Genomic DNA, 16,927 nt, shown 5'->3' with positions numbered 1-16,927 from the left:
AAACAACCCAAAAGTTCATGAACAGATGAATGAATAAACAATATGTGGTCTATCTGTGCAATGGAATATTATGTGTCCATAACAAGGAATGCAGTACTGAACCTTGAAGACATCACGCTCAGTGATAGAAGCCAGACACAAAAGGCCACACAGCGAACAAGTCTGCGTCTACGACATGTCCAGAATAGGCAAATCCACAGAGACAGAAAGCAGAGTAGTGGCTGCCAGGACGGGGAGGGGAGGAAATGGAGACTGACTCCTTAATGGGTATAGGAAATCCTTTGTGGGTGATAAAAATGTTCTAAAATTAGATTGTGATGGCGCAGCCACTGGGAAAAAATAATTTGGCAGCTCCTCAAAAAATTAAACATAGAATTATCATGAGATGCAGCAACTCCCCTTTTGGGTATATACCTAAAGGACTTGCAAGCAGGGTCTCCAGGAGATATCCACACACCGTGTTCACGGCAGTATTCACAGTAGCCAAAGGGTGGAAGCAACCTGAGTGTCCACTGATGGACAAATGGCTAGACAAAGTGTGGTCTGTCCAGATAACGGACTCTAATTCAGCCTTAAAAAGGAAGGAAATTCTGAGACATGCTCCAACATGGCTGACCCTTAAGGACATTGTGCTCAGTGACATGAGCCAGTCACAAAAGGACAAATACTGTAGGATTCCACTTGTGAGAGACCTAGAGTAGTCAAATCCGTAGACAGAAAGTAGAAGGGTGGGTGCCAGGGGCTGGGGAGGGGCACAGGGAGTCGGTGTTCATGGGGACAGAGTTTGGGTTTGGGAAGGTGAACAAGGTCTGCGGCTGGACGCTGGGGGTGGCTGCGCAGCACCGGGAATGTGCTTAATGCCACTCAACTGTACATGTTAAAGCAGTTTAAAACATGAGATAGTGGTAGTGGCTGCACAACTCTGCAAATAGACTAAAAACCACCAAATGTCTTTCCTCTTCTCATCTTTCAGCTAAGTGCTTTTTTAGGGCCTAGCCAGATACCCCTCACAGCAAGACCTCCCTGAAAACCCCAGCCTCATGGCCCCTTCCCTGAAGCCCCCATCTTGCAGCCATGGCTGCCCTGAGGTTTTGCTCCACCTGGGACCCCCTAAATTGACTTTCCACTCTGCCTGTGAGTAGCACAGTCTCCTGCAGTAGCTTACAGGGGGCCAGGCACGCAATGGCTGCCCAGTAGAGGCTTGTGAATGCTTAATGACAAGGGCATCACCCACCTGCTGGAACTGTCCAGTGGTACAGCACTCACTTATCTCCTCTAGCATGTTCGAGACTGTGGAGGGCCCACTACAGCAGGACCATGCTTGTGGGGTGAGCTCCCAGGTCACTGTGCGTGCCCACCACCTCCTTGCAAGGTGAGTGTGGTTGTTGTCCCTGTTTTACAGATGAGATGCCTGAGGTATGTCCAAGACCATGGGCTTCACAATGTAGCTTGATGTAACAAGGTCAACTCCCTAGAACTCAACCCCAGGTCGTTGTGATTTCCAAGTCCATGCTTCTCCCTCCTCCTGGGTCCCAGAGAGCTTTATCTGCCTGTCCCCACCAGGGTCAAAGAATCAGAGGCCATGACACTGTGAGACCCAGAAATGGGCCTCCTCTGAGATCACCTGCCCAACCAGGTCCATTCTGAGCATGGGATGGCTGGTCAGCCTTGTCCCAACAGTACCACCAACTGGCCAGGTGGCCTTGGACAGGGACACCCCTCCCTCTCGGCCGGAATTCCCCTTCTGCGTGCAGGGAGATAACCAGTTCTGCCTGGCCTCCCCCAGGAGGCTGCTGTGGGCGTTCAGGGCTGCCACATCTTTGGAAAACCTTTGAGGCGGTGACGTGCTGTCTAGGTGGGGCTCCAGCAGAACAGGAGCCATGGAGCTGGCCCCCTGCTGCCCCTGCCTGCCCTTGTCCGGGATTACGCTAATGCCTGAGCCCAGCGCCATCCCACCCGTGTCTTGGGGAAGGAGACTAGAGGCCAGGAAGGCAGGAAGTTCTGGACGGTCAGGGCCCTCGCACAGTTGGGTGCTAATCGAGGATTAGGGCTAACAGAAGATCAAGTCCCATTTTAGCTTAAAGCAGATTACTGCCCTAGAAAGTCAGCCAGCACTCGTGAGGGCACGTGTGTCCCCAGGCACAGTGCGAGCTCATTTGGGGCCCCACACTCTTGCGAAGGGGTGGAAGCGGAGGGAGCTAGAGAGGGAGGTGGAGAGCAGGGTGCGGCGCCGGCTGGGTGAAGAGGAGCCGGAGCGGCGGCGGGAACAGAGCTGGAGAGAGCGAGGGCTCGGCCCCCGAGGAAAGACAGGGCGGATCTGTCCCTGTGTCTCCCACCGTCGCTGCCCGCTGGGGCCCTGGCCAGGTTGGAAGATTAGATGTTGGACTTGTCTCTAATCCGACTACTCCTAAGCGCCTCCCCGCGGAGAGCCGATTAGGCGCTAGAGGAGCTGCCGCCGTCCTGAGTCCGCTCAGCTCGGTGCAGTCAGCCGCTATGGCTACAGACAAGGAGCCAGCTGCTCATTTGCCTTTGACACCTTTTAAGTTGTGATCAAATATACATAGCATAAAATGTACCACGGCAATCGTTTTTAAGTGTACAGTTCAGTGGCATTAAGCACATTCACAGTGTTGTGCAACTGTCACCACCGTCCATCTGCAGAACTTGTTCATCTTCCCAAACCCAAACTCTGTCGCCTTCAACGCTAATTCCCAATTTCCCTCTCCCCAGCCACTGACACCCACGACTCTGCTTTCTATGAATTTGGCTACTCTAGGGACCTCGTATGAGTGGAAGCCTACAGTATTTGTCCTCTGTGACTGGCTCACTTCACTTAGCATAATTTCTTCAAGAATCATTCATTGCCTTTGATTTTGTATTAGGAATAGATTTACATCCATTGGATTTTAGCTTTTTTTTCCTTTGAGACAGTCTGTCATTCTGTCACCCCAGGTACAGTATAGTGGCTTGATCATACCTCACTGCAACCTCAAACTCCTGGGTTCAAGGGATCCTTCTGCCTCAGCCTCCCGAGTAACTGGGACTGCAGGCATGCGCCACCATGCCCAGCTAATTTTTTCTACTTTGGGTACAGACGGGGTCTCGCTCTTGTTCAGGCTGGTCTCTGAACTCCTGAGCTCAAATGATCCTCCTGCCTCAGTCTCCCAGAGTGCTGGGATTACAGGTGTGAGCCACCGCGCCCGGCCGGATTTTAATTTTTCTGTGGTTAAGTATGACTATGTTTCTTTTTTGGTTTCTGGCCCTCCTACCTTGTTTGAAAATGTCTCCTCACCCTAAGTTCCTCAGAAATCTGTAAACATGCACCATAGGTAAAGTCAAAAGACAAGAGTAGACTGTTTCCACACTTCTGTTGAATGTCCCCATGTCCTGACTCACTCACCTCAGAACCTGACAACGGTCGGATTTTCCTCACCCTTCCCAGCTGTTGGGTTCCCCAACCCTACCAACACTTTCTCCTTGATATAGTCTCCACGTTCACAGCTCGGCCCCATAATCTCACCCTGTGTGCTGCAGGCCTCCTAAGTCCCTGTCCTTCCAGCTGCTCAAGGTCTCAGAGTGTGTGTCACATCCACCTCTAGAGTGTCATGTCCTCATTAGGACATTTACTTGCTGTAAGGCTTAAATGAGCTCATCCTTTTGAAGAGTCTTAGCACAGTCTTTGGTACAGAAAATTCAGTCAACAAATCATTCAGTGGATACTTATTAAGTACCTTTTGCGGGCCAGGCACTGTTCTAGGTCCCTGGGATACATCTGTGAACAGACAGATATCCCTATCCTCTTGCAGCTGCAGCTGCTATTCCAGTAGGGGGAGCCAGACACAATAAATAAGTAGAGATAAGTAGGATGGGGAACAGGAAAAGGAAAACAGGATGCAGACATTGGGGGTGCCAGGGTGGAAGGGGGATGGATGCCCATCAGGTTGGGCCTCCCTAAGACAGGGCCATGTGAACCAATACTCGAGGGAGAGGGGGAGGGAAGGAAGGAGGCAGGAAGCCATGCAGAGATCAAGGAGGGCATCTCAGGAGACAGACCAGCAAGTGCAAAGGCCCTGGGGCAGGAGTATACCTGGCCTGTTCAAGGACAGCAAGGGGACCAGGGTGGCTGGAGCAGAATGAGGGATTGGTGAGGAGGAGCAGGAAAGGTTGGAGGGGATGGGGGCCAGATCACGTGTGACTGGGAGGCCATTTTCAGCACGTAAGCTTTCACTCTGAATGAAATGGGGAGCACTGTATGATTTTGAATGAAAAGTGACACGATCTGACTTAAATTCTAACAGACTCACTCTGGTTGCTGCCAGGGAGCTGTAGGGGCCGGGGCAGAAGCAGAGGAGACCAGCTGGGGACTACTGCAGTGCTCCAGGTGGCAGACGATGACAGCTCCCATCAGGGAGGGGCCCGTGGGATGGCAAGAGGTGGTAGACTCAGGAGAGCTGTTGAAGGTAGAGTCAACGGGATTTCCTGGTGGCTTAGGTGGAAGTAGTTAGAGGAAGGGAGGCATCAAGGCCAACCCCAAGGATGGAGTTGTCCTCAGCTGAGAAGGCAAGGCTTCAGGCAGTGTGGGTTTGCATTGTGGAAGGAGGGTGTGAACGTCAGGAACCCAGACGTAAATAACCAACATGGGGAATGGCAAGCTGCCCTCACCTTAGGTCCACAGACGTTACTCAGAGAGAATATTATGAACAACTTTATCTCAATCAATGTGAAAATTTGGATGAAGTGGACAAACTTAGAAAAACACAATTTAGGACAGGCATGGTGGCTCACACCGCTGAGATGGGAGGATTGCTTGAGGCTAGGAGTTCCAGACCAGCCTAGCAACATATTGAGGCCCTGTTTCTACAAAAAAAAAAAAAATAGAAAAATTAGCTGGTCATGGTGGTGCACACCTGTAGTCCCAGCTACTTGGGAGGCTGAGGTGGGAGAATTCCTCAAGCCCAGGAGTTCAAGACTGCAATGAGCTATGCATCCTGCCACTGTATTCCAGCCCGGGGCAACAGAGCAAGACCATCTCTCAAAAAAAAAAAAAAAAAAAAAAAGAAAGAAAGAAAAATACAACTTACCAAAATGGGCTCAAGAAGAAAATTGGAAGAGTTCTGTTATCTATTAAGGTCATTGAACCTGCCACAAAGAGAATGTCTCTGTTCCATTTCTGACCAAGGTTCAAATTGGTTTTGAGCCTAGATATGCCTTTTTTGGACCATCTTCACCAGTAATTCTCAGAAGTCTTGATTCCTAAACAAACGAATAGAATCAATATGTAATAGCTGGAAAGTTTTGGTACAAATGGCCAAAATTTGAATGGGTTAAAATTTGTCGTGCCTCCACCCCCTAAATCAGCTAGTCACATGGTCACCATGGAGGAGAAACACAAATTTTGTTAGTTTACAGTATTGTGAAATTTTACTCCAGAAAAACCTGTTGGGCTTTGGTTGCTTTGTTTTCTTTCTTAATTTCTTCTTCCTTGTATTTTTAAATCAATTTTTCTTCTTTGACTTGGAAAAAATGTTTTATTTCCAAATCTAATCCATATTTACAATCTAGCTCAAAGCTCATCCTTAAACTGGACAGAATTTCCACTACAATTAAACTATTTAGTATTTGTTTAGTTATAAAGAGCCTTCAAAATGATATGCTCCCAAACGTCCATCATAAAAAGACAAGTACTGTATGATTCCACTTCTAGGAGGTCCCTAGAGTAGCCCAATCCCTAAAGACAGACAGTAGAGTAGTGGGGGCCAGAGAATGGGGAAGGGGACAATGGGGACTTGGTGTTTAATGGGGACAGAGTTTCAGTTTGGGAAGATGAAAAAGTTCCAGAGATGGATGGTGGTGATGGTTGTATGACACTGTGAATGTACTTAATGCCACTACACTGTACACTTAAAAATGGTTAAGATGGGCCAGGTGCAGTGGCTCACGCCTGTAATCCTAGCACTCTGGGAAGCCGAGGCGGGTGGATCGCTCAAGGTCAGGAGTTCGAGAGCAGCCTGAGCAAGAGCGAGACCCCATCTCTACTAAAAAAAAAATAGAAAGAAATTATCAGGCAAACTAAAAACATATATAGAAAAAAAAATTAGCTGGGCATGGTGGCACATGCCTGTAGTCCCAGTTACTCGGGAGGCTGAGGCAGGAGGATCGCTTGAGCCCAGGAATTTGAGGTTGTTGTGAGCTAGGCTGACGCCACGGCACTCACTCTAGCCTGGGCAACAGAGCAAGACTCTATCTCACACACACACACAAAAAGAGGCATGTTCATGGGAAATTTCCATATGGGCTTATTACATCGAATGTGCATTTACACGTGTCTTTATTACATGCATATTTCCTACTATCGCCTGGCAAAAGAGATACAAGTTGAGCCAGGAACATCTCTGTTGTGTCAGAAACTGGTGGGAAAATGGCAAAAGGACACGCGAGCCAGCTTGAAGTGGCTCCTACTGGCCACACTGGTGACAAATTGAGCATCAATAAGAGTTTATGACAGGAAGGGATTGAAACACGCTGAGTCTGTGAAAGTCTCTGACTCAACGTTTTAAAACGTTTTTCTGGTGAGCTGCTGCTGCTAAGACCTTTTGCATTGTGGGGTCTTTTTCTTCTTACGAACGCAGCACTTTGACTTTTGTGTACTCTTGTTTGTACTGCGGGCTTTCCTCTCTGCCAGCCACCAGCACAGGGACCCTTGGAGCTCCGGGACAGCGGGCGCCTTGGCGCTTCCTCGGCTCCCGGGCGCCCTCTCCTGGCGCCGCCGCGCGGCTCGCGCCTCTGGGCCCCTGGGCGCGGCCGCCGAGGGCCGCCTGCGAGTTCCGCGCCGGCTCCGTCCCTCCCGGCTCGCCTGCGGTCCCTCCTGCTGTGATCTGCCCGCCGTGGCCGCGTCCCCTGGGGCTGGATCCCTTCGTCCCCGGCCCCCGCGCTGCCTCGCCACACCCTGGCGGTTTCTGACCGTACAGGTTCTTCTGGCCTCTGCTCCTCCCTGCGGTACTCGGAGTCACGGTCGGCTCTGCTTCCTGGTTTCAGGGAACACGGGCCTGGGGCGGATTCTTTCTTCTTGTGTTTTTATGGCTTTTAGAAGTGGGAGAATATGGGTTTTTGCTGCCTTCCCACTCCTGCCTGCACCCAGAAATCTCATTATTTTTTTTTCTTAAAAAAGTTTTTAAATTGTGGTAAAATACGCATAACAAAGTTTTCCAGCTTAAGCATTTTTAAGTGAGCGCTAGTACATTCACGGTGTCTTCATTATCATTTTTCTATTAAGATCATTAATTCAGTTTGTGAGCCGGTGTATTTTTATTTTAACTCTCACAGACAGTGGAAGTCAGACGAAAGCCTAATTTATCCAATACATGTGCAATTAAAATATCAAGACTTATACACACAATGACGTGATCCCTTTTTTTTTTTTTTTTTTGAGACAGAGTCTCACTTTGTTGCCCAGGCTAGAGTGAGTGCCGTGGCGTCAGCCTAGCACACAGCGACCTCAAACTCCTGGGCTCAAGCAATCCTCCTGCCTCAGCCTCCCAAGTAGCTGGGACCACAGGCATGTGCCACCATGCCCAGCTAATTTTTAATATATATATATATTTTTTTAGTTGTCTGACTAATTTCTTTCTATTTTTAGTAGAGACGGGGTCTAGCTCAGGCTAGTCTTGAACTCCTGACCTTGAGCGATCCACCCGCCTCGGCCTCCCAGAGTGCTAGGATTACAGGCGTGAGCCGCCGCGCCTGGCCATGTGATCCCTTTTAACTGTTTTCCACTGTTAGGGAAGAAACTTCTAACAGAACCCCAAGACAAACGTGTTCAAACAGTACCTAGTTCTGGTAGTTCAGGGCCACAGGTGATTTTTGTGTGTGTATTTCCTTTGTCTGTTATTGTGTGTATGCCATTTGTCCCGTCTTTTGTACATACTACAAGAAGTAATTTTTGTTTCCATTGTTCTAGAATTGTTTCCTCTGCCTTTGTTTCAGGGAGACAGAATAGAAAACTTGGCCCCACTAGGTCGGACTGCAGCCCCTATCCGTCTGGGGGTGCCTCTCCCAGGTTGCTTGCTCCTTCCTCCAGGTGGTCAGGGCAGGCTGCAGCCCGTCTCCTCTTCAGTTTAGTCCTTGCTCTGTAAGGCTGGGTGTCTTGCATCTGGTTATTTGAGAGTTACCTTTACAAGTGACATTTTTGATAAGCTGGCAATTCCAGATTCAAAGTATCCAATTATAGCGTGGGAGGCAAGAGGACGGGCTAGAATTGACTGCTGCAAAGAAACTCTTTGCTCTGAAGCCAAGCGGCCCCTGGGGAGAGGCACAGCATGTGCTTTGGCACCGCAATGCTGAGGGATGAGCTGTGCCAACCCACATCGGTCCAGTTCCCAGCCAACTTGTTATAAAACTCCACCTGAGGTTAGTTATAAATGTATTATAATTTGAATGAATAAAAGTCAAGATGAATATGCTCTCAACCCAAACTCCTTTATCGAAGACAGTTGTGGTTGTCTGAAGCTTAACCCATGGGTTTACAAGCACTCTCTGAATTGCAATCTGTGGTCATTGTCTTCAGCTTTTCTGAGCATTTTCTGCATTGTGATACTTCCTCTTGCCATGGTGGCATCTAGGAAATCTAATGTGGTCCTAGATATCAGTGACTTGTGCCATCAGTCTGCACAGGTCTAACCTGTTGAATGGAGAAATAGAGAAAGAACAAGAAGAAAAGTTTTCATTGTATGGCTATTAGAACACTACAGACAATGCCAAAAAATATTCCAGAAGAGATAACAACAGCTGGCTCTCCCTCGTCGGTCCCACTCATTCCCTGAAGGTCCTTTTATTATTATTTCTTGTTCCACTGGTCTTGGGCCAGCAACCTGCCTGAGAAAGTCAGCTGCCTCTGGATGGGATTTGTCATAGGAATTTTGAGCTTTAGGTCCTCTACAAATGAGTCTGCCTCAAAAAAACCTAAGTTTTGCAGGTAGTTGCAAGCTATTCCCAGGAGTTTACCATACACTCTGCCATTTTGCCACCCCAAAACTTAGTGGCTTAAAATAACATCAATTTGTTATTTCTTATGAGTTTGTGTATTGACTGACCTATGAGGAGTGGTTCTTCTGCTCCACCCTGTGTTGGTTAGGGTCACTCACGTGACTTCATTCAGCTGGGAGCTTAGCCAAGGCTGGAACATCCAAGATGGCCTCAGTCCCATGGCTGGCGGTTGGTGTTGGGCTGTATTATTCTCTTCCACATGGAGTCTCCCCCTCCAGGGCCTCGCTCTCCATGTGGCCTCTCAAGCAGGGCAGCCCAAACTTCTTTCCGTGGTGCTGGCTTCCAAGGGGGCAAGTACAGAAACAGTGAAACTTCTTATGGCCTGGGCCTGGAAGTCACCCAGTGTCAATTCTGCCACATTCTATTAGTCATAACAACTCACAGAGCCAGCTCTGATTCCAGAGAAGGAGGAATATACTCCGCCCCTTGTTGGGAAGAGTGTCAAGTAATATTGCAAAAGAATGTGCAGAGTGGGAGCAATTGTGGCCTCATCAAGTGAGAGGTGTTCTGTCCATCTTCACATTTAAGGGAAAACCCAAGGAATAGGAAGATGCTCTTGCACGGTTGGCACTGGGCTCTCTGATAGGGGAGGGAAAGCGTGGGTCTATGACTGTGGCACTGCCACTTTCCAAGTATGGATATCCACATTGTCACAACTTGGTAAGCCTTGGTGTGGATGCAGTGGCTAGGCTGTACACCATGACACTGTCCTGCTGGACCATTTTTTTCCAGCTACCTTGAGCCTGACAATCTCCATTTTGTGGGTCACCAAAGCTATTAACAGACAAGGAGATTTTAAACCTCAGAATACAATCTTTCAGAAGGTAAAAAGTTGGCTGGATGCAGTGGCTCACACCTGTGATCCCAGCACTTTGGGAGGCTGAGGCGGGAGGATTGCTTGAAGCCAGGAGTTCAAGACCAGCCTGGGCAACATAATAAGACCTCACATATACAAAAAATAAAAAAGTTAACCGAATGTCATGGTACACGCCTGTAGTCCCAGCTACTCAGGAGGCTGAGGCATGAGGATCACTTGAGCCCAGGAGTTTGAGGTTGCTGTGAGCTATGATGACGCCACTGCATTCCAGCCTAGGTGATAGAGTGAAACCCTATCTCAAAAAAACAAAAAGGCATTGTGCTGAGAGTGCTTGTGCTAGCTCTTGCATAAAAATATAAACATTTTAAAATTCATCCCAAGAAATTATGCAATTACCAAAACATACTGTGTTTTTGAATTGAAGTGAAATTCACATGACATAAAATTACCATCTTAAAGTGTACAATTCAGTGGCATTTAGTACATTTGCAATGTTGTACGACCATCAGCACTATCTAGTTCCAGAATATTTTCATCATCCCAAACATAAACCATGTATCTATTAAGCAGTCACTCCCATTCCTCACTCCCCCTGGCCCCTGACAACCCCAGTCTGCTTTCTGTAATCTATGAATTTACTGATTCTGGATTATTTCATATAAAACAAATCATACAATATGTGGCTTTTTGTATTTGACTTCTTTCACTGAGCATATTTTATTTTTGTTTTGTTTTGTTTGTGAGATGGGGTCCCACTCTGTTGCCCAGGCTGTGCAGTGGCATAGTACACTGCAACCTCCGACTCCCCAGCTCAAGCGATGCTCCTGCCTCAGCCTCCCAAGTAGCTGGGACTACAGGCGCCACCATGTCCGGCTACAGAGCATAATGTTTTTGAGACTTATCTAAATTGTAGCATGTATCAGTACTTCATTCCTTTTTACCAAAACGTATCTAAATTAATGACATTTTAATACATTTACAGGGTTGCTTTTATAATCCCTTTGAGTTGTTTTTAATAACTGTGAAGCGTTCTGACCGTGCCTCATTATTCCCGACATCCTCCCTTTATTTCCACGCACCATACAGCGGGTTACCCAGGCCAGGCGAAGGGGCAGACCCTGATGCTCCCAAGCAGCCGTCCCCCCAAGATGGTGGTGTGAGGACGCTTGGCAGCACTGTTATTAATTTGAGGACTGATCTTGGAGAAGGCCAGTATCAAAGAGAGTTGCCAGAGACTGGTCAGTTGCTTAAGATAAGAGCACAGGTGCCCTAGAACAAGAAATGCCCATGGCCTTGACAGTGTAACCAAAGTCCCAATATTTGATAACAACCCACAGGAGAAAGTAACGTGATAACCAGTAGGAATATTCGCTCCTCCATGGAGGAAGAGCCTTTGCTCCTGTTTTGTTTGATTGCTTGTTTTCTCGTAATTGGCAGCAGCTGTGAATTAACCATGCCGAGGGGTAGCAAAAAAGCACCTCCGTGAACAGAATTCGGGGAACTGTGATTTCCTAGTAGGGTGAAAAGAAAACCTCTGGCTCTAGGTAGAATATGTGGTATTGATCACTTAAAGGACCTTTTGATTCTGCACACCCAGGCCTCTCCACTCTATTATACGGAAGCTTTTAAAGCATTTCTGTGTATTTATGTATTAATAAATATGCACATATACAGTCAGAGTAAAAGATGTTCAGACAGTAATATTATTTAAAACTTTAAGACTTTAGGTTTTAAGGTAAAATTTTAAAAGTCAGGTATAGCACAAAACAATGTTTATACTACAGTGATTTTCTGGATTTAATTTGAGTTCTATGAGGGACAATTGTGTTTATACTTTTCGGTTTTTAATTCTATTTGTCTATTTTTGCTATTGTTGTCTGTGCTTTTGAGGTTTATTTAAAAAATCCTTGCCTATTCCAATGCCATAAAACATTTCCCTTATGTTTTCTTCCAGTAGTTTCATAGTTTCGGGTTTTATATTTAAGTCTTTAATCCATTTTGAGTTGATTTTTCTATATGGTGAGAGACAGTGGTCTAGGTTCATTCTTCTGCATGTGGATATCAGTTTTCCCAGCATCATTTATTGAAGAGACTGTCTTTTACCCAATGTGTGTTCTTGGCACCTTTGTCAAAAATCAGTTGGCTGTAGATTCATGAATTTATTTCTGTGCGCTCTATTCTGTTCCATTGGTCTATGTCTGTCCGTCTGTCTGTCTGTCTCTCTCTCTCTTTGAGACAGAGTCTTACTCTGTTGCCCAGGCTAGAGTGCGGTGGTGTCATCATAGTTCACAGCAACCTCAAACTCCTGGGCTCAAGCAATTCTCTTGCCTCAGCCTCCTGAGTAGCTGGGACTACAGGTGCGCACCACCATGCCTGGCTAATTTTTTCTGTTTTTAGTAGAGACAGGGTCTCGCTCTTGCTCAGGCTGGTCTCGAACTCCTGAGCTCAAGTGATCCTCCTGCCTTGGCCTCCTACAGTGTTAGGATTACAGGCATGAGCCACTGTGCTCCGCCTATGTGCCTGTTTTTATTCCAACACCATGCTGTTTTGGTTACTATAGCCTTGTAGTATGTTTTGAAGTCAAGTAGTGCGATGCCTCCAGCTTTGTTCTTTTTGCTCAGGATGGCCTTGGCTATTCAGGTCTTTTGTGGTTCCCTATGAATTTTACGATTTGTTTTTCTATTTCTGTAAAGAATGTAAGCGGGGTGCAGTGGGTCACGCCTGTGATCCTAGCACTCTGGGAGGCCAAAGTGGGTGGATTGTTTGAACTCAGGAGTTTGAGACCAGCCTGAGCAAGAGCAAGACCCCGTCTCTACTAAAAATAGAAAGAAATTATATGAACAGCTAAAAATATATATAGAAAAAAATTAGCCAGGCATGGTGGTGCATGCCTGTAGTCCCAGCTACTTGGGAGGCTGAGGCAGGAGGATTGCTTGAGCCCAGGAGTTTGAGGTTGCTGTGAGCTAGGCTGACGCCACGGCACTCTAGCCCGGGCAACATAGCGAGACTCTGTCTCAAAAAAAAAAAAAAAAAAAAGAATGTCATTGATATTTTGATGGAGATTGCATTAAATCTGAAGATCTCTTTGGGTAGTTGGGCCATTTTAATAATATTAATTCTTCCAATTCATGAACATGGGATATCTTTCCATTTGTTTGTGTCTTCTTCAATTTCTTTCATAAATGTTTTACAGTTTTCAGTATAGAGATTTTTTTCTCCTTCTTGGTTAAGTTTATTCCTACGTATCTTATTTTTTGTAGTGATTATAAATGGAACTGTTTTCTTTTTCTTCTTTTTGTTTTTTAGAGATAGAGTCTTACTATGTTGCCTGGGCCAGCTTTGAACTCCTGGGCTCAAGCGATCCTCCTGCCTCAGCCTCCCAAGTAGCTGGGACTATAGGCATGGGCCACTGTGCCCAGGTTGGGAATTGTTTTCTTGATTTCTTTTTCAGATAGTTTACTATAAATGTATAGAAACACCACTAATTTTTGTATATTGATTTTGTATCCTATGACTGTACTGAATTTGTTTGTTATTATTGAGTTCTAACAGTTTTTGGGTGAATTCTTTAGGGTTCTGTCTATATAAGATCATGTCATCTGCAAACAGGGACAATTGGACTTCCTCCTTTCCTATTTGGATGCCTTTTGTTTCTTTCTCTTGCCTAATTGCTCTGGCTAGTACTTCCAGTATTATTCTGAATAGAAGCTGTAAAAGTGGGCATCCTTGCCTTGTTCCTGAGCTTAGAGGAAAAGCCTTCAGTTTTTCCCTATGCAGTATGATGTTAGCTGTACATTTGTCATAAATGGCCTTCATTTTGTTGAGGTACATACCTTCTATATCTAATTTGTTGAGAGTTTTTATCATGAAGGGATGTTGAATTTTGTCAAATGCTTTTTCTGTGTCTATTAAAATGATCATTTCGATTTTGTTTCTTTTTTCTTTTTTTTTAAGTTTTCTCAGGAGGTTGCATTCTTTTTGTTAATGTGATGTATAACATTTATTGATTTGTGTATGTTGAACTATCCTTACATCCTTGAGATGATTCCTACTTGATCATAGTGGATGATGTTTTTATTTTTATTTTACTTATTTATTTATTTGTTTTTTTTTTGTTGTTGTTGTTGTTGTTTTTTTCCTTGACCGTCTTTGTCAGGCATGGATGATGTTTTTAATGTGTTGTTGAAGTTGGTTTCCTAGTATCTCATTGAGAATTTTTGCATCTGTGTTCGTTAGGGATATTGGCCTATAGTTTTCTTTTTTTATTGTGTCCTTGTCTGGTTTAGGAATCATGGTAATGCTGGCCTTGTAAAATGGGTTTGGAAGTATTCCTTCCTCTTAAATTTTCTGGAGTGGTTTAAGGAGAATTAGTAGAAATTGTTCTTCAAATGTTTGGTAAAAGTCAGCAGTGAAGCCATCAGGACCTAGGCTTTTTCTTGATGGAAGATTTTTATTACTGATTCAATTTCCTCACTCACTACTGGTCTGTTCAGATTTTCTATTTCTTCATAATTTAATCTTTGTAGGTTGTATGTGTCCAGGAATTTATCCATTTCTTCCATGTTCTCAAATTCACTGGCATATAGTTGTTCATAATAGTGTCTTATGATGCTTTGTATTTCTGTGATGTCAGTTGTGATGTCTCCTTTTTTTTTTTTTGAGACAGAATCTCCCTCTGTTGCCTGGTCTAGAGTGCCATGGCGTCAGCCTAGCTCACAGCAACCTCAACCTCCTGGGCTTAAGCAATCCTCCTGCCTCAGCCTCCCAGTAGCTGGGACTATAGGCATGTGCCACATATGCCCGGCTAATATTTTCTATATATATTTTTAGTTGTCCAGATAATTTCTTTCTGTTTTTAGTAGAGACGGGGTCTTGCTCTTGCTCAGGCTGGTCTCGAACTCCTGATTTCAAATGATCCTCCTGCCTTGGCCTCCCAGAGTAGTAGGATTATAGGCATGAGCCACTGCGCCCGGCCTGATGTCTCCTTTTTAATCTCTGATTTTATTTATTTGGAACTTTTCTCTTTTTTTCTTTCTTAGTCTAGCTAAAGGTTTGTCAATTTTGTTTTTTTTTTTTTTTTTGAGACAGAGTCTCGCTGTGTTGCCCGGGTTGGAGTGAGTGCCGTGGCGTCAGCCTAGCTCACAGCAACCTCAAACTCCTGGGCTCAAGTGATCCTCCTGCCTCAGCCTCCTGAGTAGCTGGGACTACAGGCATGCACCACCATGCCCGGCTAATTTTTCTATATATATTTTTAGTTGGCCAGATAATTTCTTTCTATTTTTAGTAGAGACAGGGTCTCGCTCTTGCTCAGGCTGGTCTCAAACTCCTGACCTCGAGCGATCCACCCGCCTCAGGCTCCCAGAGTGCTAGGATTACAAGCATGAGCCACCGCGCCTGGCCGTCAATTTTGTATTATCTTTTCAAAAAGCCAACTGTTTGTTTTGTTGATCTTTCAAATTTTTTTAGGCTATATTTTGTTTATTTCTGCTCTGAGTTCTATGATTTCCTTCCTTCTACCAATTTTGGGCTTAGCTTGTTCTTGCTTTTCTAGTTCGTGAGATGCATGGTTAGGGTGTTTATTGCAAATCCTTCTTCTTTTTTGATGTAGGCGCACATTGGTATGAACTTCCCTCTTAGAACTACTTTTGCTGTGTTCCATAGGTTTGGGTATAATGTGTTTCCATTCTCATTTGTCTCAAGGAACTTTTAAATTTCCCTTTTAATATCTTCACTGACCCATTGGTTATTAAGAATTGTGTTGTTTTGTGGCCTAATATATGATCTATCCCAGAGAATGTTCTATGTGCTGATGAGAGGAATGTGTATTCTGCTGTTGGATGGAATGTTCTATAAATGTCTATTAGGTCCATTTGGTCTATGGTGCAGTTTAAGTGCAATGTTCTTTTGTTGATTTTCTGTCTAGATGATCTTTCCATTATTGAAAGTGAGGTATTGGAGTCCACTACTATTATTGTATTGAAGTCTATCTCTCCCTATAGATCTAATAATCTTTGTTTTATCTGCTTGGGTACTCCAGTGTTGGATGCATATATATTTATAATTGTTATATCTTCTTGCTGAAACAATCCATTTGTCACTATATAATTACCGCTTTGTCTCTTTTTTTTACAGTTTTTGACTTAAAGTCTATTTCATCTGATATGAGTATAGCTATTCCTGCTCACTTTTGGTGCCAGTTCGCATGGAATAATTTTTCGCATCTCTTCATTTGCAGTCTGTGTTCATCTTGAACAGTGAGATGCATCTCTTCTAAACAACACATACTTAGGCCTTGCTTTTCTATCCATTCTGCCACTCTCTCTCTCTTTTAATGGAGAATTTAATCCATTTACACTCAAGGTTATTACTGATAAGGACTTACTCCTGGCTATTTTGTTAATTGTTTTCTAGTTATTTTGTAGATCATTTGTTGCATTCTTTCTCTCTTGTTGTTGACCTGTGTGGTTTGGTGGTTTTCTGTAATGCTATGCTTTGTTTCCTTTTTCTTTCTCATTTGTGTATCTACTGTAATTTCTCTCTTTTTGTGTGTGGTTACCATGAGGCTAACATAAAGAGCCTTGTAGTTATAATAGACTATTTTAAGCTGATAATGACTTCACTTCTTGGTTGCATAAAAATACTCTGGACTTTTTTCCATCTCCTGCACAATTTTTATTTTGGTTGCCTTAATTTATATCTTTATCTTTCATATGTTTCTGAGGCACTAATTGTAACTATTGATGTTTCTGACCTTTTTGACTTTAAACCTTCATGCTAGAGGATCGAAGGATTTACATAGCACATTAAGGCACTGGGGTATTCTGAGTATGGTTATGGATTTATCTATACTGGTGAGTTTTATACTTCCATATATTTTCAGGATATTAATTACCATCCTTTAGTTTCCTATTGTAGCACTCCTTTAAGCATTTCTTTTAAGGCTGGTTTATGCTGATGAATTCCCTCAGTTTTTGTTTATCTGGAATGGTCTTTATTTCTCCTTCATTTCTGAAGGATGGCTTTGCCAATGTAGTATTCTTGGGTGACAGGGGGTTTTTTTGTTTTTGT

This window comes from Lemur catta, chromosome X (assembly GCF_020740605.2).
Source record: "Lemur catta isolate mLemCat1 chromosome X, mLemCat1.pri, whole genome shotgun sequence".
In the NCBI taxonomy this organism is placed as follows: Eukaryota; Metazoa; Chordata; class Mammalia; order Primates; family Lemuridae; genus Lemur; species Lemur catta.
Note: the sequence above shows the minus strand (reverse complement) of the source record.